Source organism: Lissotriton vulgaris, chromosome 9, assembly GCF_964263255.1.
Source record: "Lissotriton vulgaris chromosome 9, aLisVul1.2, whole genome shotgun sequence".
Taxonomy (NCBI): domain Eukaryota; kingdom Metazoa; phylum Chordata; class Amphibia; order Caudata; family Salamandridae; genus Lissotriton; species Lissotriton vulgaris.
Window position 1 is genome coordinate 1,007,290,906 of NC_141697.1, and position 22,488 is coordinate 1,007,313,393.

A 22,488-nucleotide genomic window follows, 5' to 3' on the forward strand; every position below is an offset into this window, starting at 1 on the left:
TTTCCTTCCTTCTGATAGTTGATTCTTGACTTATTCAAGAAGCCGTGATTAGCCATGAAAATACAATCCCCGCAACTGGCTCCATGCTAGGGCTGTGCGTGAGAGTGGCTGGGATGCCTGCATTGTCTTCCATGCTGATTGCCTTCTGAAGTGTCTCGAGTCAAGGTCGGTCTGCAGGACAGTACCTGTGAATTGAACTACCTGTTGCTGAATGAGGAGTTGTAGACTAAAGCAATTAACGTTTCAATAGTCAGTTCTAAACTGAATGGTAGAAAGGTCGTATTCATCTCCTTTTTCAATCCTGTATCCTACTCTGGCCCAATGTCCTGGCACTTGCCCCCTCCTTTTATGCTGCATCTCCTGGTGCAAAATTTCTAGGCTATCACATTGAGTCTAGCCTCTCATGCACACAAGCCAACTGAGCCTTCTTTGCCTAATGTCATCCTAATCACAAGCCTCATTTCACTTCACTCACCAGTTGAGGCTTTTTCGCCAAATGTCATCCTAACCACAAGCCTACATTTCACTTTACTCTCAGTTACGCATTCTCTTATTTCCCTCTATGCAAACTTGCAAAAAGCAGCACAATTTATTCTGTTTATCTTCAATTTTTTTTTGCATTAGGGTGCATTTTCCTGGGATATTTTTCACACTGTTAAGAGATGTATCCATATGTGAAAATGTCATTATGTGTTTGCCGTCAGATATCAATTCAGTGTGTACAAGTAAAAAAGTAAAAACAAGAACTCAAACACTTGCAGGCAAAGCCTACCCAAGGTGTTTCACATAGAGGCTTTATTATAAAATGTTAGATGCTTTAGAAAAAGTACATACATTATAAAAAACTATAAGATTTAGACCATGGGGAGAGCAACAATACAAAAGTCACACCGTCCAGAAAAACTGCCCCGGGCCTTGGCTTGTTTACTGAAAGAGCGATTAACCGCCTGACCATTCGGTCATGTCATGTGCTTTCACATTAGCTCCTGATCAGAAAATCAATGTGTCCATCTGAAGCAGAGGGGGCGTCACGGTTCCCATGGAAACAGACCTGCAACAGAAACAAGTACTATATTGAATGACCGATAGCCAGCACGGAAAGCAGAAACATAATCTCATGAGGGGGGTAGGGGCGGGTGGAGAGGCTAGGAACAGATTTAATCAGAAAGTATAGGGCATGAAACTGACTACAGATTTCTGGCTATACTGAGATATACCCTCTTTAGCAAAAACATTCTTACAGTATTTATGACTTTGCACGTTGTCATGGTGGCCAGGAGCAGCCGGCACAGGTAAGAGCGGTGCAGTGGTGGGGCAGAGGGGTGAGATGGGAGTAAAGTCAACAGACGACGGGATAGGTAAAATCAAATAAAAAATAAATAAAACCACTTACCTTGCACTCACCACATTGGCGAGTGCAAGGTAAGTGGTTTTTATTACTTACTTTTTTTAGTCAATTTTACCTACACCTTCGTCTGTCGACTTCCCTCAGCCCCATCCTTCTTTCCTGTGCCATCCGCGACAGGTGATGGCCAACAGGGCCGGACTGGGAATCAAAACCGGCCCTGGCAAAATGCTCGGTGGTGCGGCTGAGCTCGTTGCCACGGCCGGTTTTCTGCAAAAACGGCCCTGTAACAAAAACGGCCCCCAGGGGGCCCAACCCGCCCCCCACCCATGCTGCGCACTGGGGCATTGCCCGGTGCCCGCAATGGCCAGTCCGGACCTGGTGGCCAGCGTTCTATTATCACTGTGCATGTGTGCAGATATCAGAAGACATTTGTATGAATCATGTGGCGTACTTAGTGTATTTATAGGGCAATTCATTCTCATTCCTGGGACTCAAAATTAGGCCATCTTAAAAGATGTAACTAATCTTATCTTGATCTCATCAGTTATACTGTATTTGAGTTCTAATTCCTTTACTAACTCCTAGAGTAAGCCTTCTCCGCTCATTGTTGAAACTTCTGAGAGACAAGTTTAGAAAATAACTCCAGTTTCCAAATGGAAGTCACTAGTGTTAAGCTTTGAAAAACCAGTGGTAAATATCTGTATCTACCACGCATACTGCCCAGTAGAAACCTAATGCCATAGGACCTGGCCCAATATATACGTTTTTGAGTCATGGAACGAGGATACTTGATATCTAATCTCCACTTTAGCACATCACATATTTATGCTGGAAATAAACACAATTTTAAAGCTGGGAAGAGCTAAAACACAATGACATTGACATTTCTTTGGGATGCACAGCCTCTAGGCCTTGTTATCAGAGTACCAGCCACCCCATTTGTGGTCTATTGGACTAGATGGAAACGTAGAAAGTAGGAGGGGTAGTTTTTTTATTTCCGGCCTCCCATCTGACCAAATTGTGCACTCTTTGACAATCACTTTTTCAAAGTATTCCTATCCTCCCTCATTGTTAAGATTGGTAGTATTTAGAATCAATGTAAACGTTTACTAGCAAGTGTATAGTTAAAAAAATGTACTGGATATTACCTGGGGAGATATGATAATATTACATAGTCACCGAAATGCAAGATGGTGGTAAATGTATAGTCTTTACAGCAAGCAGCAGCGTGCTGCAGTCTCTGGTCTACTCTTTAGGAAACTGTTTGATACTGGGTAAATCATACTCTCTCTGTGACTCTGTCCACTTATCTGACAATTTGTCATCACTTTGAAACAGGCTTAATGGAAGAAATAAAGAATAAGGACATAGTCCCAGCACAGGTCCACAGCATGGCAGTCACTCACACATTCAAGGCTGTTTATCAGCAGATGGCTGGATTTGCTTCTAAACGCCAGAATGGGCTTGTGAAGCTGCATGGTGTGGGACCTCTCCTGTGCTGCAACTCTTTCCCCCCAGTCACCTTAAGAGTGGCAGTGGAACCAATATGTGCGACAATGGGTGTCACACAGCGTCTCTATGCTGGAAGCGGGACAGGAGCCATGATTGCAGGATAACGGTTGGCTACTCTAAATGTTTTTTACCTATTGACCCTGTTCTTAGACACACTTCATTTTTTTAAAGGCCTCACATCTTTAACAACACACCATATGAACTCTTCAAATGCATACACAGTGTGACGGTGAAGCAAGTTTGTACAACAGTGCTTGAAATGAAAATATAAATATGCAGGTACTCACAAGCCCAGACTTCCTGTTTCCTACTCATAAGTGTTGATAGTTTGCCAATACCAGTATTGTAATTCGGTGGAGAAGTGCTGACGTGCTTGTTTTCAAATTAAAGAAGTGCAGGTACCCAGTACATATTGTACTTTCCTAGGTTCCCTCTAACGTGCGTGCCTAAGCGCCCGCAGACTGTTCCCCTTGTGCAATGCACAGGGAGTACTGGCGCGCACAGGCACATGCAAGAAAATCAACATACCAGGGAACACTGATGGAGGTCAGCAAAGATTGCAGAGTATCTGCTTTTGTGGATGACTGCTGGGTCCAACTCTTGTAGAATGTGAAAAGGAATGCGTGCAATGCTAAATTAAAACTCAGTGCAAACGGCAAGTTACATAACATTTTGTGTGGCACTTATAACCCATTGCAGCTCCCTCTATAATTTGATCAAACAGCTCCGAAGATCACCGGTTGGTAAATTGCTTACATCTGTTAAATATGTTTCCTATTCCTAGTTAACAGCTAGTCTCCTCAGGCAGTTCAGATATTAGCATAAAATAAGCAGAGATATGCCAGTCTGCCTCAGTATCCCCACCTCACTCACACCACAGGGCTACATCAGTCCCCCAAGTTCTAAACAGAGGCCAGGTTTAAAGGTTTTAAGTCGTAAATCATTTTATTGTACTGTAGCAGTATTTATATAGCGCCCCCTACTCTTGATGAGTTAGTGATGCGCCTCCAGGTAGGCTGTGTTATTTCCAGTGAAGTTTCATAGTTCAAGTATCTTGTTTTGGGCAGTTTAAATAGTTAGAAACTATTTGGCAGAACAAGTGTACCTCAAGAATGGCTGTGGCACTTGTTTTACTTTGTTTTATGTTGGTGCTGCTTTTGTTGCATTTAGAGTAAATGGGATGCCATGAGCTGCGACTGTAGCACTTCATTTATACTGTTTGATTTATTCTTTAGAGAGTAGATAACTAAGATTTCCCCTGTTATTTGTGAAATTATTAGCCAGTCTCAAAGGCACATCACATTATGAGATTTGTAGTTCCACTTTCAATGTTGTAAAAACAAAATTCAAGCATGTAATGTTCTGGTGCCTAAAAAGCAGTAACAGCTGAGGGTGTCGCATATTAAGTGGGACCACTTGGCACCTATAGCACAGGTAGATTGAATGCTGTGGCCTCTAGTTCCGTCTGTGCTGACCACAGGGGAATCATTTCCTGTGTATTATTAGGTCCAGGATACCTTGCGGTTCATTGTATGTTAATTGTATGCAAATTTCCTCCTCAGTCTACCTCTTGCAATTTGCAGAGCCTTCTAAGCTGTAAGCTTAGACCCAATCTTCCTTCCTTGGTTGGAAGACTCCATCTTTGGGCTCTACTAGTCAGTAGCATTAGCAGACTTCTCAGAAAGTGAATGACTATGTAAGGATATCTGCCATTCAAGGGATGACTGGAACGGAATATTAAAAGGACGGGATAGCTTTTACACTGCACTCTGCATTGTGCCCCAGACTATCACTTAGTTGTGCAGATGACTAAATGAAGAGTGCGTGCAAAAATTAAATTGCCACACACTGAGGACAATAATTAGAGGGAGAATTGGTACCTGTCCTTTTAAAGTACTGATAGTGAACTCAGAGAAAGAGACACAACACTCCAAAATTGTAATCATGTACAATAGTACCCAAATCGAATTGGGCACAATTTACATAGTTTTTTTTTCTGTGAGCAGACATGACTTATTGTTGAATTGATCCTGACTTGAGAGTTCCCAGAAATCACGCCAATTCATACTAGAAAGTTTGGTAAATCAAGCTCTTCGGTGTTACTGTTTTTGTCCATCCATTTTTGGGTGGATATTTGATTCTAAGATCATGTACTTCTTAAAAGAGAGCAGATTACGACATTCTCTGGTAATATTAAATATTTCATGAATTGCAATGTCTTACGTGTCTCATTCTACCATATCCCACTACTTATAAGGTCATCCTTCATAAAAGGCTTGAAAAATTAGATGAATGGTAAATGTAAGATGCTCCCAATTCTTGCTGCAATTGATGAAACTGCAACTTAAAAAAAGATAACTTTTGATGAATGCCACAGTGCACTAAAGGCAAGCACAGTGGCATTAATCACTGGTAACTCTTTTCTCCTGTAAAGAGAGATCAAGACTATCCACTAAGAATCACCCAGGCAAGTGTATTCTATTTAGAGTTAGGACAGGCTCAGGGAAGAGAATCCCCCCACGAAAAATTTTCAATACACCTGTGAAAATGCAAACATATGCAAATTTCGCATTACTCAAAATTTGTGAATTTTCACAATACACATTTTCTGCTTGAATCAATCTCCTGCTGGTCTCTCATGTGACATGTTAACACGCGGCGTGCCCTCACATTATTATTCTTTTTAATCAAGGGGTCTGCAAAAAACTTTCTGAGATATCTGCAGAACTTTGTGTAAGTGTCATGAAATTTCATGAAAAAATATGCGATTTTGCACACCCAAAATTAAGCAGAATGTTTCATTGATCTCCTGAACAACTCTGAGTGATAAATCCAGGGTTGCTCAGGTCTGTGGACTGCTAAAACTGTAGGAAATAAACCCCAGAGAGTGGATGACCAGCCAGTATAGCACAAAACGCCTGAATTGCAGCAAGAATTTGGACATTCGCTGCTTCCACGCCGAGAGTTGCCATATGGCTGTTTTTGTACCAGTCTAACTTGTATTTTTAAGTCCACGCTGATAAAAAAAATTAGGAAAAGAAGTACAATTCTGTATTTTCCCCTTATGAAACATAAACCTATAAATGCAAACACGCCAAGAAACAATTTTAAAAGTATATGAGAGATGCCTATATCGTTTCAGGATGATTATTAACGTTCACCTGTAGGTATCTCGGCGCTGAATAACAGATGTTTATTGTTAACCAACTCAATGGTACCCACCCATCTTATAGACCTCCAATGGATGAAAGGCTGAGTTGAGTGGACCCACCAGGATTTGAACCTGTGACCATGAGGTCAAACACATGCCCCTGCAGTAGGGCCCCTGCAGTACACGGATTAGTCCACTTCGCCACCAGACCCAGCATTGTGAGAGCAGAGAGATAGTTGCAATGTTACAAAAGAATCCTGGCAATTTAAAACATATATTCTTTTTTACCTACCAGTTTCTGGCTGTTCCGAGTTAGCAATATGTAAACAAATGAACAGCATGTTTCCTAAGAATATTGTCAACTCTAGCCACACCTCTAGCTCGGTGTATTATCCTTGCCAGACTTTAAATTGCCTCAGGAGGGGTACATGGTGATTCTTGAGCAAACAAGACAATGCAGAATCCCAGCTGTTCTATTCTGAAGGGGATATAACGCTCACAGGCCACATGAGTGTGTTACATGCATTGGTTAAATTTCCTGGTCGTCTGGGTTACTGCACTAAAAACCTGAAGTACCAGTCAGCCGATGAAGGGTATTTATAGCACTCCCTAAATACTATTACCTTAGGCTAAGGTATTATCTGAGAGTGGTTACTATCTCCTATTCAGGTTTTGCCCTTAGAAATGAGGCATAACATGTGAAATTAGTATTTAACACACCAAAATATTCATCTTTTGTGGGGGGGTTTCTGGGCCTTTGTTCCGTGATATATTTCAGAAGGTTGTGCCTCCCCAAATCTATCAGGAGAAAGCTTCAGCTGTTGTAACAATGATCACACTAAAGGCAACTGAACTTGAGGTGTACACTGTGCAACTGGTCAGTATTAATATGAATATACTTTTTATGGCCCGTCCATTTAACCTATTTTAACTACATATGAATTCTTACTCCTATGAAGAATATCCGTTTAATAGGACTATCTTTACGGTGTTGGGTCTAGTACGCTGTTTGACTTATTAGTCACTCATTTTAAACACTGATGATTTTTAGCCCAATGTAAATAGGATGTTGTGTGATGTTTTTATTAAAATTGATTTGAATTGTGTATTTTTGTGATTGTAACTTTTTATGGCTTTTAGCTGAAATAAAAGGTTTGAATCATTGAATGAATATTTATATTTTAATATAGGCCATTATATACTGTCACAAATACCAGCTACCACATCATGTTCTGAAAACGGTAAAAAAGAAAAGGGTTTGGAAGGAGAAAGCGGCTGTTAATGCACCATCACAAGTACTAGGCCAATTGCATTAACTCACCTAATCAGCCTCTCAGAGCAAGTCCTCTCTCCATTTTGGCTCAGAGCGGTGTCTTCATCCCCATCAGTAATAAAATAAAACCATTCAAAAAGGTGCGTGCTGAGACCTGGCGGGGCGTGCTATGGCTCTACAGTCCTGCCTGCTGTTCTCTGAACCCCGGGAGAGTCCATTACAGCAGCCTCACAATTGGGTGACGGAGGGCCCTGTGGTGCTCCGACTCTTACCGGGGCACTCAAGAACACAAGAGAGACTGATTGGCCTGTGATTAAGTGGATGGCACAGAGTTCCTGCTGGTGAGGTATCACTTCTGGTCCAGTTGAAGGAGGGTGTCTGAAAAGCTGAATGAAACACACACAAAAATCAGTCCATTTGCTTGGAAAAGATACAACCATTACCTATTTCCATCTGCTGGTTCCAACTTCCAATGCTTATTTTTTGCAGATTCCATCATGCTATTATGCCACCTTGTATTAAACAAGCAAGTGTATGTTTCATTTTTGCTTTTCATTCACTAAAATGTCCTCACTTTTTCGTACTTCTTCACTGTCACAGTCTTTACTAGTGAGGTGAGATATCAACTCTGAGAAACAGGCACCAACCAGGAAGTATTATATGCAGGACCCACACATCTATAACAGTCTGTTTTACCTATCCTCAGTGGAATATGCCAACCTTTTGCTTTCTGTCTTAATGATTTATGCATTAAAGACCTTCTTCTTAGCAATAAACCTATTCTGGGATGAGGCTAGGTGTTGGCAAGCAATGCCATTGTGTATGTCTGCTGGGCTTGTGGCAGGTGTATATATGACTTTGTGGCAGTAGCTCAAAACGTGCTGGACCTGAGCACAGGTTTCATTGCTTTCTGGAATTCCTACACTAAGGGCCTAATTATGATAGTGGTCGGTCGGATGACTGATCGCCATTGCAGCAGGAATGAGACTGGCCAACAAGGAGTCAGCCATCCCACCTATCATATGATGGTTTGACTGGTGTATAGGGGGTTGGAAACTGCCCATTTCTACTGCAGCTTGTGCTTCTGCCCAGGAAAAAGGGGCGCAGCACAAGCCGCAGTGGAAAAAGGCAGTTTGTGCACGTCCATTCACCATGTGGTGCCTGGCACACAGTCCATGGATGTGTGTGGGGGCACTAAATGTGCCCCCCGGGCACTCAGCAGCAGCCTACGGCGGACCTGTTGGGGACTCCGAAGTCCCTTTCCGGCTGCCTTTTCATGGCAGTGGGATCACCATGCAAAGGCAGTCGGAAAGGGATAGCCTAATCCCTACGGCAGTGCCTGCACAGCCGGCTGCACAGGCATTGCAGGGTTAGGAATCTGACTGCCGCCCAATGGGATCTTTAATCCTGTCGAAGGCAACGGTCCTGCCCCCTGGCCGCCAAGCTCCGACTGCCAGTATTGTAATCCGATGGTCCAACTGATTCCTAGGATGTCGGACGGACCTCCACCGACGGCCTGTCACTAGCAGTCCGCCCAACATCGTAATGACCCCCTTAGTTATCGGTAGGACAATGGATGAAGGAACTGTTATACTTTCCTTCCTCTGTAAAAATTATTGCAACTGTAGACAGACTTGATATTGCTGCTGCTGGAAAGACAACTTTTTTTTTCCTTCATGTGTTGCTTCAAATTCATCATTGTTCTGTCTCATAGGTCATGTATGCACGTGGCTGCTATTTTAAGATCAAGCAGGTCGTTGCTGTGTCATGTCTTTGCTGCTGTTCATCATGTGTGTGGCTGTCCGTGGAACCCTAATGCCAGTGGAGTATGTTCTTTTTGTTACCTATTGTAAAAACTGCGGGACACACATTTTTCTTGTCGAAATGGACTCTACTACTATATTTGGGCCAGATATTTGTTGCAACCTGTTATCCTCATGATGCTTCTACTTGCTGTGGCTTTCCCTAGCCCGTAGTTGCTGCACTGAGGCCATGCTACTTTTGGGTGTTCCTGTGCTCACCCTTTTTAAAGTCAGGGCTCTGACATTGCTATGCGAGGCATGGGGGCCTAGGATATGACAAAGAGATCTATGCCCCCAAGCTTTGGGAGAGAGCTTCCAATATGTCAGACACATTCATTTGTTTGTTTTTCAAAAAGAATCTCCACTTTGGGATTTATTTCTGAAAAAGAAAGAAATGTTGACTAGGCCATGCCGGTCGGAATGCCTTGGTATGGGAGCCCAGTTGGCATTGAACATTTTTACAAAAATAGTCACACTGTGTATACAGGAGCACTTTTGGTGGCCTTCCTTTCAAAGAATAAATTACCCCAACAATCAATACTTTTGAAGAGCAACTCTTGCATCTAACTCTACGATTTACTGCAGCTTCTATCCTGTAGAAGAATCGCGATACCTTGTAATACCTGCCATATTTTGATATGTTCTGGACTAGCTCTGTGCGGGTGTCATGTTCTATTGAAATCTCAAACGTGCTAGATAAAAATAAATCCCCAATTTTGGTGAGTGGTTTGTTGCTGGATTTAAACACTGCGTTGTACACCCTAAATTGAGAAAGGAAACTTATAGGGTTTATAAGCTGCTCATTCATGGATTTAGAGCATAAATGGTGTTTGAAGTATCTGAAATTATCACTTGCTGGTGGCATCTTTACCTATAAGCCCTTTGTGTGATTTGACGGCCACCAGGAAGGCTTAGATAAAGACCTCAGAACCTGGTGGAGAAAAAAACCTGCATAAAATCTATATTTGATTGAAATGTAATTCCAGTGAGAGGATTTACGCGTTTGATGTGGCCACATGTATAATCAGTCTCTGCCCCATGTGGCGTGTGTGATTGATTTCTGAACCCCCATCAATAGATACAATCCCTCAGCCATGGGCAATTTCAGTTCCAAACAGCCCTGATTGGAACTGTAAAGTGGGCAAATGAACATTATAAAGAATTGTTTTTGGACACTGACAACCCCGAACCTCAAACTACAGCACACCAAGATTAAATCCCCCCAACTTGAAGCCATTAACCTTCTGATCTGTTTCTGACTGTCCAATCTACAAATACTATTCTGTCGTCCATAATTAATGAACTTAATTAGGACTTTCGCATTTCCCTGATCACTTTCCTTTAATTATTCAGATGGCAAAATTAAATCCACACCCTGCCATCATTTGAAAAAAAAGAAAATATGTTAAAACAGCATTCGCATCTTAATCCCTCAAGATGAAAAAGACACGCCTCAGCCAATCAGTGGCCCTTCTTCACAGTCTGCAAGGGGAGCCCCAGTATTATATGTTATGTTATGCCACTCAACACTGAGACCCTGCCAATACCTACTACTCTCAGTTGAAGGCACTCCTTTTTCTTCCGCTGTGTCACTCTATATTTGACATCTTTTTGAGGTGGTACCTATTTTCTGTTGGTTGCGGGGAAGCAGAGCTTCTGCTGGGAATCGCCCAAGAGTACATAAGCGGACAGCAATAGAGCTAGGAGTGGGTGCTCGACAAGAATGCAGGGTGGTGCATATGCAGGGACCACTCGTACTGAAATAGAACAAATTGACCTAATGACTCATTTTTAACAGGAACACATAGTGGGTTCGAATTTTTTGAGTCCGAGCGTGTGCAATATAAGGGTTGATGTGCAACTTACTTTCCTTAATTTGTAGGGTGCATGGGCGGAAAATCCGTTCCGCTCGCGGATTTTGCGGATTTTCGGGAAATCCGCAATCCGCGAGATTTGCGAATTTCCCGCAAAATCCGCAAATCCGCGAGCAGCGGATTTTGCTCGCACTGCTCGCACTGTTCGCGTGAGTTCGCGCCCCGCGAATAAGTGCAAAATTGCAGAAATACGATCTTAGCAAAACTGAAAGTAACTACTTACCAGGTTCAAAAGTTCAGGCACATCATTAGTAGCCATTTCCTGTAGTGCTTCCTGAGGGGCCCCTCCAGAGTTCAGTTGCCAGTTGAAACTATTATGTGACCCTGCTCTGAACCTCAGAATAGTTACACATATGCCACAAAGGTCCTGAATTACAGCTAAGGGAGACAAGCAGGAGCCAGGCTGGAAGTTAAAATCCATTAATCAGCCCCTAATTCATTATTGTCAGTTGGGGCAGGGCAGGTGTTGTAACTAATTTTGCAACAATGAAAGCACTTAGCAAGTGCAAAAGATCACTAATCAGGGCGCACTAAGGAAGCAGGTGCCAGCTAAAAAAATATTCTGTGACACATTAATCAGCCCCGAATTAATTCAGGTCACTTGAGGCAGGGAAGGTGTGCTTTGCTTTGCCGAAAATAATGTACACTGGACAACCAGAGGGTGTGGTGATGAAACAGAGGGTGGCATGGGTGGGCCAGAGGGTGGCATGAGTAGTCAGAGAGTGGCAGTGGTGACAGAGAGTGGCAGTGATGAAGAAGAGTGTCCCAAACAGGCTGGACACGTAGAAACAACAAGTTCGCAAAACTTGCGACCCGACAGGTAAGTTCGCAAATTGCGAAATTGTAAAAACCCTCGCGAACTGGCAGAAACACGGGCGAACACAAAAAAAAAAAATCCGCAAATTCGCGGGAATTCGCGGATTTTGCGGATTGCGAATCCGCAAATCCGCAAAATTCGCGAACGCGAGATCCGCAAAATTCGCTCATGCTTACCTGAGACACAGGTCAATCCCTGCTTCTCTCCAACATGATTTAGGGACATCACACTCTGCTTACCCACTGGGGATTCCTACGTTGTTTTCCAGACGCCATCTTGGCCTCCATTTTGAGACACAGAGATCCAATAGCGCAGGATACAAGACAGGAAGGTGAGCGGATTTATATAAAACATTGCCCCCCTAGAAAGGGGGCATTCTGGTCTTGGAACTTCACTCACTGCTCTGGGCGGGAGCAATGGGACAGATGGGGCATACTGCTATCACTGAAGAGACACCCCTCCCAGACTGGAAGGGGTGCTGTGTGAGGAGTTCTGTGGATTTCCTAGTCTGACTAAAGTGTGAGCCTTCTTTGTAATTATTCTGGGATTTTACATAAATATATATATATATATATATATATATATATATATATATTTATTTTTTTTAAATACCCATTTTTTTTCAGGAGGGGGGTTGATTTTCTTAGCACTCTGAATTTAATTCCTGACCCAAAAAAGGAAGGTTGGCTGCTTGATTGCAGGGCCCAAGAAGGGGTCAGATGGCGACTACATGAATGCTTTGTTTACAGTGTGTACGGATAGCAAGGGAGGAGCACATATAAGCTTTCTAATAACAGCTGAAAACTATCCCTGCTTGGGAAAACATAAAAAGGCACTTCCCACTGTTTTCAGTCGACCCCCTCTAAAATCCGGGACATGAGCTAGGTTTTCCGAAATCTGCAGAGACAGCTGGTGAAAAACCGTGACTGACCCGGCAATTCTGTGACACCTGGTCACCCTACCCTTTCAGACCCTCCAGCATTTCTCAATTCACAAAAAATCTTGAAATCAGCTGACTAGCACAATTTTGCTGCGATCTTTACAAAACAGCGTCTATCGGGGGACAGCAAAACAAACAATGCCCTTTTATTGGCTGTGCGCGCACACGTCACTACGTGTCGCTATCTAGCCATTCCAATATCTTCTTCCTCCTGGCCAAGCTCTGAGAGGCAACGTGTGCATGAAAAATTTCCATTTCTGTAGTGACCTTTTTTAGGTTTTGACTAGCGATGCATGCGTACAAAGTACGCATGCGCTAGGAAAAAATCTTATGAGCTGTGTTTGGAGTCGGGTAACAGCCCCCTCCTCCCATTGGCTAGCTCCATAAATGGAGGCTAGCCATTGGGAGAAGGCTGTGCCCGTCAATCTCGGACCAGATTCGGGGGCGTTCCCGAGAATTTTTGGCTTTTGGCTACGTCAGCCGAAAGCCTCTTCTCGGGAACGCCCCCGAATCTGCTCCGGCATTGAAGGCACCCGGAAGAAGTCCAGGTGAGTGCTTGCTTTTTTAATTGCTTGTTTGCCGGTTCCCACCCCCTCTCCCGCTCTCCGTGTCTCCCCGGCCCCGTTCCCGCCCCCTAACGCTGCCCCGGCTCCCGTTCCCGCCCCCTACCGCTGCCTGGGCCGCCCTGTTCCCGCAGTGCCGTTTCTCCTGTGTGTGTGTGTCTCGATGTCAAGCCCCGTCACTTCAGGCGTCTCCCATCGTTCTGTGCCTCCGGGGCCGCTCTCCAAGGCCCCGACCCTCTGCACTACCGACGTGGGCCAGACACTACCAGGCGTTGCGGGTCCCTCCGGTGCAGGACGGGCCACGCTGTGTCGCATCTTCCAGGGCCAGTCCCCGGGGCCCCCGAGCACCCTCATCTCCCTCCCGGGCTGAGCGCCGGCTCGCACAGCAGGCCTTCCCTCCTCTGGCGCCCTCTGCTTCCGTGGGTGCCCCCCGGACCTTTGCCTATGCCCTTCCCGTCCTTACATCGTTTCACGCTAACCTTGTTGACGAAACCTCTTCTAAGGTTGTCCAGAAAGGCTGTGACACACTCGGTATCCCTGGGTGCGGTGCGTGTGGTGTGTTTGCAGGTGGTTGGGCGTTCTACATCACTAGTTGTGGACGTTTTACTGGATCCATGTTGGAACTGGGACTAATGTATGAAAAGTCAGTCTGGTCAGATTAGGGACCTTCAGAAGAGAAACGTTGGTGTTTGTTCTCGAGGCCGCATGGACCCTCCCGGGTTTTAGACTCCGACTGACTTCCAGCTCACCTGTGGGTAAGAGAAGACCCCATGCCTGGAACGGCGTGCCTCCTCTCTAAAATCCGTTTTGTCATTTTAACTCTCTTCATTGATTCTTGCGACATTTTTTTTGCCTACTCTCCGTTCTTGCAGGATTCGAGGTTCAGCGGGGGATGACAGAAGGCCTCCCTGGCCCTGGGCTGCTCCCGGAGTCGGATCCCTCATTCCTAGGGGGCATTCCTTGCCACCGAGGGCCCTCCCTTCCTTCCCCCTGGTCAGCTGGCGAGCGTGATCAAAGCTCTTTCGCTCCTCCCCCAACTACCCCCCAACCCCCAGGAGGAGGGGGCACAGCTGTCGCCTGCAAGGGCCGGCAGAGGCTGAGCCTGGACACAGCTCCATGGAGGCGGCCGGGACACAGCGGCTCCGCCTGGACCTCTCCCGGGCCGCTCCAGGCCCCTCAGGGCCCGCTCGTGCCCCCCGGCCGAGGAGCGAGGTGTGGGCCTACCTGATGACCCTGGCGGACTGGGGTCTGCAGAGGAAGAAGGCGGAGGAGGAGGCCAAGCACGGAGTGAGTGTCCGACACTGGGGGCCGCGGAGTGAGTGTATGGGATGGCATCTGTGGAGGTGATGAGAGGCCGCGTTTGGGGGCTGGGAGGGGGAAGTTTGAAAGGATGGGGGCAGCGGAAAGGGGTTAAGTGCTGAACGGTACAGCGGTGAGTGAGTGTGCTGAAGAGCAGGCAGGGAGTGAATGTCCAAGTTTAGTGGCTAAAGTAGGGATTTGGGAAAATGTATAGGGTGAAGGATTATGGTAATTCGGGGATGGGCAAGAGAATTGCTGCGAGCCGGGAGTAATAGGCTGGGTGCTGCAGGCGGAGAGGAGGGTGAATAGGAGGCGCAGAGCTGGGGTGAGTGTTGGACGAGTGACAAGGAGGCTGAAGGGACTCGGGCGGGATGATGGACTCCGAGAGGGGTCGCCTAGGCATGGATCGTGTATGTGTGGACCGCAGTCCACTGTATGTCAGTCACTGGGTATGAGGAACCTCAAAGTTGCAGAATTGAGGCGGTAAGGGTTTCCCCTCTTCCTCACAGGTTGAAATCTAGGAGGGGTTTTTCCTCAGTGGGAATGGTAAGATCAGAGGAGTAGGATGCTTGATCATCATTGGAGAAAAATCTGAGGGTGGTGGGGGGATGAGGGGGGGGGGGGGGAGGGGCGTGACTCTTCTTCCCCGAAGGTTGTTCTGGTGCCTCTAAGGTGAAAGGAGGCTAGGTATTCTCTCGTCATAAGCGGAGGAGCTGATGGGGGCGAGAGGGGATTTGCCTATTATGGTTAAGTAATTCAAGGTACATTATTGGCCAAGTAACTCCATGAAATGTAAATGCTGATTCAATGCCACTGGCTCCCCAGCGGTTGTTTCATACACGGTATGTTTTGGTCTCATGCATGGGTGCTTATTGTTGCTCTCGCTCCTGTTTCTGGGCTGTGCACTAGAATGATGAACTGCTTTTCTCCTTCACTTTCACTAGTAGACGCTTCCTTTTCTGGTGGGATGTGGTGCTGTCAGTGTCCAGAGAGCTACTGCAGGTAGGGGTGGAGAAAGGGATCTCTGCATGGATTTCTCCCAGACCACACTGCTGGTAGATTGTGACCTATCTGGGTTGTTTGGTGGGTGGCAGTCAGTCCGTAGTCACTCATTTCGTATTTGGCTGGTGTTGCCTGTGTTTTGCTTCTCGCCATAGTGAGTTTTTCAGAAGTTTCTTCTCAGTGAACGGTAGTATTGCAGCTGGTTGTGTTGCCCCAGGTTTGCCTCCTAGAACATTGTCTAGTGTTTCTTTGGTCCTGTGGTCCTTGAGAAACTCTGCATCTTTCTTGTGATCTCATTTGTTAAGAGCTCCGGGGGCTGCTATTCAGGGATCTCAAGATTCTATGCACAGAGGTATATGACACAGATGGCATGGCCTGGCACCATGCTAGTGAACACTACACACCAGGGCATCTTACACATGGCGTGCCATTTTGACAAAATTACTCATTTTAAGTACCTTATACTTGGGGGGGCTTTGTGTGGCTGTGTGTGTGGGGGGCTTTGTGTGGCTGTGTGTGTGGGGGGCTCTGTGTGGGTGTGTGTTTGGGGGGGGCTCTGTGTGTGTTTGGGGGGGCTCTCTGTGGGTGTTTGTGTGTGTCATTTCGAGATAAAGCTAGTGGCATTGTAAATGACAATGCCATTTATTTATGTTAAAAAAATATATATATATTATGTCAAGAGCAATGCCAATAGCTCTAACTTTAACAAAGGCAAAACCATTGCATTGTAAATGCTTGTTTAAAAGAAGTCGCCAGTATTCTTCCAAGTTTCTGTCTTCTTTTAACACCCGCTGCTCCTTGTCACTTAAAACTGCATAAACTTTACCAAGGGTCTGGAACTTAGGTGTGGCCTCATCCTTCTCTTCCTTGGGAACTCGGTCAGGGTGCATCTTCAGAGAGAAGAGATGGTAGGCGCGTCGGATCTCTCCTTCGCAGGACGTCTTCCCCTTCAATCCCAACACCGGGTACAGGTCGGTCGTACCGAAATACTGCCCGCAGCACTCCATGAGGCCAGGCATATTGGCTTTAAACGGGAAACATCATTTACAACCCTGTTTTTACAGTTCAATGCCATTATAACATGGTTGTTACAACGACCGCGATGTTACTATGCAATACCATCACATTGCAAGTCATTATAATGACTTGCAGTAAGGGGTGCACTGGTATTGGATTTAAAATCCAACACCTTCCCTGCTAGTGCACAAACTGGAGTAGGAATAGTAAATAATACTATACCTAAATCCAGCACGCCCCCTACTGCAAGTCGTTGTAATGACTTACAATGTAATGGTATTGCATAGTAACAACGCCGTTGTTGTAACAACCACGTTGTAATGGCGTGCGATCAAATAGCATGCGTTGTAAGGAGCTATATTCCTTGAAACTAATATCTGGCATAGAGAGCGCGGAAGCTGGCACTACTATCGGAGAATCACCCTGCAAGTTGCGGACCTGTCTCGGCTCGGCTCAGCTCAGCGGGTGAACTCTGCCCGACCACTAAAAAAAAAACACTCCCCCGGCTTTCCCTTTGGACGTCAACCCTAAAAAATATTTATTGGCTCAGAAGAGGAGCTGGCTGATGTTAAAGAAGCTTATGTGGCCTTTGAGGGAGATATGGACTGCATCAAGGAGCCTGTGCTCTGTGTTACCTATAAAGTTGAGCCCAGGATAAGGGAGATATACAAGCAGCCATTGATTCTGCAGAGGTTTCTGCCTATGATACCTTTTTAAAGGAGCCTAAGAAAAAGCACATGGACCGTAAAAAAAGGGTCCTGGCAGAAGTGGCAGAAGCTGAAGAGATGAAGAAGGAACTTGGTTTAGGCAAGGTTTTGGATGATTTGTCAATATTAATTCAAAGCAGACAGAAAGACCGGAAACAGCAAATGGACAACCTTTTGACAGACTTGGAAGCCAAGTACCGCAATACCTCTTAGAAGTAATACCGACTCAAAACATGGGAAAAAATGACAACACTTTGTGGAACACAAGTGTCACCTGGTGGAGCACCATTCCGAAAGGGTATACACCTGTTACAACGCATTTTTTACTCCGCACTACCATTACAACGCGACTTTTACAACGCATACCATTACAACGCATTGCGCTGGGGGGCGCTCTAGGATAGGGAATAAGTATAATTTACTATCCAACACCTTCCCTAGGGTCCACGGGGACTGGAGTTAGAATAGTAAATTATACTTACCACTATCCAGCACCTCAAAGCGCTATGCGTTGTAATGGTATGCGTTGTAATGGTCGCGTTGTAACAGTAGGTAGTTGTAACGGTATGCGTTGTAACATGGTACATCCTTCTGAAAGACCTTCATGCTTTAGGCTTTCTATGCACTTGAAGTTTGTTAAGCCTAATTAATTTTAAATGCCATTTTAACCCCTTCACTGCGGCGGCTATTCCGCTGCAGTGCTAAGGGGGAGGCGGGCCGCGCGGCGGTCCCGTGCTCGTGACAGAACCGCTCCGTCACGGCAGGCGGGTGAGCTGTGCTTGTGACGGAACGGTTCCGTCACGGCCCTGCCCGCGCTTCAGAACGTCAGCGCAGGCGCGGAGTTCGCGCCGCATAGGCGCGGCGAGCGGGACGTGACGGAACCGTTCCGTCACCAGCACAGCCCACCAAAGCAAAATTACTAAGCAAAATTACAAAGCAAAATTACTATCCAGTCCAGCTATTTATCCTTTAAGCCTTTGTACACAATTAACCCCTCCCATGCTAATGACGGGACCGTTCCGTCAGGAGCATGGGAGGGGTTAATTGTGTACAAAGGCTGAAAGGATAAATAGCTGGACTGGATAGTAATTTTGCTTTGTTGCATATATCTGTATAGGGGAACATTTTAGCTGGCATTGTGATTACTTCTGTACAGCAGCAGAAGCATTTTGACACAGTCACACATAGTTACAGGTTAATTTGTTCATCTCAGTCTGATTCAGAGCAAATCTTTTTATAAATAATATTTTTTAAATAAATGTTTGTAAAATCTGGAAGAAAAAAAAATCCATTTCCATTCAGCAAGTCAGTTTCCAGCCGTGGGGCCTTCTTCTGCGGAAGATTATCTATCAGAGGGAGCACTGGAGTGCACACATATGCAGGTCATCAGTTGCATGGCCACGTGCGCCTCTGCGCTGAAGTGCGGCTCTCCATCAAACCCTCCTCACTCTCCTCTACAGTAGCCTTCTGGCCTACTGACCCGCGCGCCTTCTGACAGACAGTAGAGTAGGGTAGACCCTGACACTGCATGGTAGATGGAGCCTGATCAAAAGTCCTCAAACACAGGTGAAGGCTCTATCAGTCTTACTGCTTGCCTTTGTGAACTACGACCCTCATACTAAACTCACGAAAGTAAAAAATACAGTGCCTTGCCATGTTGCAGAATGTGCACTATTCGTAAGAGGCTGCTGGCACACTCTCCTCTCTCGCGCTGTAGGCTCCAGTGCTTCTACCCCTGACTGAGTGACAGGAGCAGGGGCCTGCTGTGCCCTGTATCGCAAGTTCGAGGACTTGCGGAGAACGGGACTTGAAAGTCCACACATCACACACACCCAGGGCTTTAAGTGGGCCGGGTCTGGCCGCTGCTCTGCACCAGTAGTTTTTAAAAGCAGGTGCCGGGACGGGTCCCTATCAGGCTCTCCATTTTTACCCTCAGGGTGAAAAAAAACAAAAAAAACTGCACCCGGATTTAAGGCTGAAAAGGAATGATTACAAGTAAAATAAAGATTACGATGCGAGTCGTGGGCCTACAAACAAGATTACATATGTGTGGCCTCTTTCAAATGAAAGAAGTCACAACATGCCAAGATGTCAGCCCTTGCAACAGGACTGGGCTGCGTTTTTACCTAAACTGCCCAATGTGTCAATGTGTCCTTCATCCATACATGCCAAGAATGTGTAATTGGGAAGAGGGAGTATTAAAAGCGGGTAATGGATTTTCCCCGGTGACTTACATTGAAGAAGAGGATATTTTAGGCATGAGAAAGCATAAATAAAGCCGCTTGGCATAAATGTGGCCTGTTGGTGTGTATGGATGGATTCACCCCGGCAGGGCTAAGCTCCTATGCCTGAAGTGTAAAGTTCCGTTCCCGTCAAGAAAAAATATCTGTGCCGATATTTCAGGCAAGATAATTGGTCAGCATTTGAACCAATAGGGTTACCTAAAACAGCCTGCACCTGAAAATTCCAAAGTCTTATGCTGAGTTTATGCTGAACAGAGAGAAACCTTCGAGATTCCTCACGCTGGGACTTGACTCAAAATTTTTCGTCTTTGCTAGTACTGTGAGAAACACTTCGAAAGGAGAATGGGGATTTGGGGGGTCAGCCGACCAGCGGGAGGCTTGCCCGCCCGGGGGAATATGGGGCAGCTGGGAGGGGGGGGGGAAGGTGAGCACTGAGGGCTCCCGTAGTTTTGGTAGGGTTGGGCGGTTTGGGCTGGTTGGGCTCCTTTTTGGTTCCCTTGGGCTGTTCCCCATATAACCGGACATTTTGTGGGGGCAGGCACCATTTCAGGTGCAGTGACACGGCAGCCGGGGTGGGTGATTAACTCGTTGTTGGTCGGTGGTGTTGGCTACTAGTGTTTGCTGTGGTATAAGCGACGGGGATACACGTCGTGTGGTGCTTACCGGTGTCAGGCGGCGCGAGCGGAGGACAGTGGTGACGGTGTTATCTGGACGGAGCTGCGTGGGTCGGGATGGCTGCGGACCGTGATCCCCGAGTGGCGGAAGCATTGCGGCTTCTGGGGGAGGCAGGCCGGTTGGATGTTCTGCGGCCCGAAATTCAGGTGAGGCCGCCGCGGCGCGCTGCCAACGGCGCCGCGGCAGCCGTGTGGGCGTGCGAGCCGCCGCGGTCGCGACCGCGGGCGGCTCGGAGAGGTGGGAGGGGGGGCGGGAGGGGAAGCGGAGGCGCGAAGGCCGGCGAGGGACAGGGAGAGGCGGCGCCGCGGAAGGCGGCGAAGAGAGGGGCCGCGAGAGCGGGAAAGCGTGGGGCGAAGAAGGCGCTGGCATTTGTGGAGGGGCGGGGGGGAAGGAGTGTGGTGGAGGAGGGGCGGGATGCTCTGATGGACGCAGGGGCGGGAGGGCAGGGGGGGGGTGGGCCACGAGGAGCAGGCCAGGCAGATAGAGGTGGAGACGGAGGGTGGGCAGGGGGCAGCAAGTGGCGCGGCGGGGCCCGGGGGGGGGAGCACAGCGGGGGGGTGCCCCGGGGTGGGCAGAGAGTTTTGCAGGCAGGGCAGGAGGGGGAGGCAGAGGGGGCGGTCTCACCCGTGTTAATTGAGGAGACTGATGTGGAGGAGAGGGGAGTGGGGGGGAGGGGAGGGGAGGTGGGGGGAGGACACGGAGCTGGATTGGAGCTCGTCAGAGGCGGAGGAGGGTGGGGGCCTTGGGGCCCGAGTGGGGTTCCACCGCCGGGGCGGGGGGTACGGGGACATGGGGGGGTGCGGGGTGACACGGATAGGGGTGGCGTGGCGAGCGGGAGGGGCGGGGGCGAGGGAGGACGCAGTGGGGCGTGGGGAGGGGGGGCCGGGGGCGGGTTTGGCACGGCGGGGGCCTGGGGGGGGACACGGAGGAGGGGCAGGGCCTGGTTGGGGGTTCAGCGGGTGGGGGGGCCCGGGGGTCTGGGACGTGGAGGGTGGGTGGAGCGCGGGGGGCGGAGGGGTTCCATCGCGTCGCGGCGGACATTCGGCGAGGTGGGGGCGGGGGGCGCCGATGGGGTGGGGGAGTGGGGGGGCGGGGGTCTGGGGGGGTCCGTGGGGAGGGGATAGTGGATTTTGTCACCCCGGTATGCTGGACTCCACCTGTTTTCCTTGGCAGGAGCTGTTTGCGAGGCGCTCGGGTGAGCAGCATGCGGCTCCACACCACCGAGAGGATGGGCCGGCTCTGTCTTGTACGGGCGGTCGAGCTCCCACGAGGGACCTAGCACTGGAGCGCGGCAGCTGGTGGCAGGAGTCATTGCCGCCGACCCCTCCCCGAAGGGTTGTTACGGCCGCCGGGGGCAGGGGAGCGAGAATGGATGCACATACTTATGAGTCGGATGCGTGTGTAGGTGGGAGTGTGGACTTGGGTGAATTGATGAGGAGGTGTCGGGACAGTGCGGGTTTGAGCCGGATGGAACCCTCAAGGGGGGTCCGGGAAGGTGTGGAGATGGCGGATGGAGAGTCCGCGGAGGAGGGGGAGATCCGGGAGGACGGGGGGCAGAGTAATGTTGTTGGCAGTGTTTTTCAGGTGCCGGCGAGGCAGGAAGTGCCCAGAGTGATGGCCCCCCCAGCTTCACTGGTTAGGCGGCGGGATCCAGTAAGGACGCCGACCTTGACGCCAGGTAAGGCGGGAGACGGAGCGGGGAGTGGCAAGCGGCTTTGATGCAGGTCTCGGTGGGGACGGGGGGCGAAGGGGAGGACGGCTGGCGGCTGGTGCACGGGCGGTACGTGCAGGACGCAGGAGTGGGCACGGACGGCGCGGTGGACGCTGCGGCGGGCGCGCAGGCGGGGTCGGTGGTGAGCGCCGGTAAAAGCGCGGCCGGTGGGGGGAAAGAGAGCTGCGTGGTGCCGGTGCGTAAGTTACCGTACATGGGTCTGTCAAAACGGAGGCTGGTTACGGCGGCGGGGAGGGGCGCATTGATGGCGAAATGCAATGTCAAGTCGGCTTTCCGGCTCCTTCCGGTACACCCGGCGGATCACCAGCTGCTGGGGATTCAATTTGAGGGCCACATCTTCCTGGACAAGGCACTGCCGATGGGGTGTTTCATCTCGTGCTCGCTCTTTGAGCGTTTCAGTTCCTTCCTGCAGTGGGTCTTTTCCAGGCGCACAGGCTCGGAGTCAGTGACGCACTACCTGGATGACTTTTTCCTGGTGGGGCGGCCCGGTACGACGGACTGCCAGCAGTGGCTGGACGGTTTGGCCGGGTTGA

The 22,488-nt window shown here is 48.2% G+C and overlaps 1 protein-coding gene across 1 annotated transcript in view; it reads right to left on the bottom strand.

Moving 5' to 3' along the window:
* Nucleotides 1–778: 778 nt before the first annotated feature.
* Nucleotides 779–22,488, bottom strand: part of LOC147692711 (leucine-rich repeat and fibronectin type III domain-containing protein 1-like protein) — a 407,389-nt gene continuing 385,679 nt past the window's right edge. The window contains exons 5-6 of the mRNA XM_086938877.1: nt 7,333–7,670; nt 779–1,051 (exon numbers count right to left, since the gene is read on the bottom strand). The gene's annotated coding sequence lies outside the window, so the exon portion shown is untranslated. The remainder of the gene's footprint in view (nt 1,052–7,332; nt 7,671–22,488) is intronic.